The sequence below is a fragment of the Opisthorchis viverrini genome (genome assembly GCF_000715545.1).
Source record: "Opisthorchis viverrini unplaced genomic scaffold opera_v5_418, whole genome shotgun sequence".
In the NCBI taxonomy this organism is placed as follows: domain Eukaryota; kingdom Metazoa; phylum Platyhelminthes; class Trematoda; order Opisthorchiida; family Opisthorchiidae; genus Opisthorchis; species Opisthorchis viverrini.
The window spans coordinates 271874-272880 of NW_008752079.1; positions in this window are offsets into that span (position 1 = coordinate 271874).

Sequence of the window (1007 nt, forward strand, 5' to 3'; positions counted from 1 at the left end):
TTGAATTCGCAATGGGAGTTTGATGAAGCACGTATTGTAGGTAGGCCATGCACTATACCCAGATATCGGGATTAGATAAATGGTGCGAGCGTATCTTGCATTCCTAGCTACATTCCTACGGGGTTGAATCATTTAATACATGAAAATAAATGCATACTTGAGAGAAACTAACATACTACAACCGAGAGGACGAACCTGCACCCGACACTTGTCTACTCGCCGAATGCCCTCAAGGTCAAACACTCTAACGCTAGGTCACGGACACTAATGGCATGGAACAGTAGTTCGAAAGAGGCATGCTCTCACATAAGAACTTGATATTTCCAGTTATTTATCCGAAACGCTGAACCTAACCTAGACGGTCACAACCGTGCAGGCAGTACAGGCGGTTTTTCACGGATTCACGGATTGACGCACAGGATTGATGCTTTTACCCAAGTTTCCCGGGTCGGTTTGTGTCGTTTAGTTCACGGATTCACGGATTGACGCACAGGATTGATGCTTTTACCCAAGTTTCCCGGGTCGGTTTGTTCTTGTCGTTTAGCGGCTGCCATTCAACTGAGAAGCGCAAGTGAAAAAAGGGTGTACCACTGCTTTTTAAGTTCTCAGTGCAGGGCAGTAAGGTTGCCAGCGCGAGGACTCACACAAAAAAATTTAATGGTGCTTTGAACTGGGTCTAGATGGAGCGTGGACAACTGTCGGAGAAAGGTTATTCCACGCAGCAACTGTCCGGAGTGAGAAAAACTTTCGCCCAAAGTGAGCCCTCTGAGCTTCAAAATCTCCTTACCATGTCCCCGCCGTGTTTGTTGCGTCAACGGTGAAAAACCTGTTGGCCAGACCTCGTTCCGACAGGGCACAAGTAAGATGGTGTTCTCGGAGGCGACGATACTCCAGGGGAAAGAGGTCAGGCACCACGAGACGCTTTTCGCAGTCCACGGATTTAAGGCCTGTAGCTCGCTGGACATGCATCATCATCATCAACGACAGCATGACATTAGTGTTCAAAA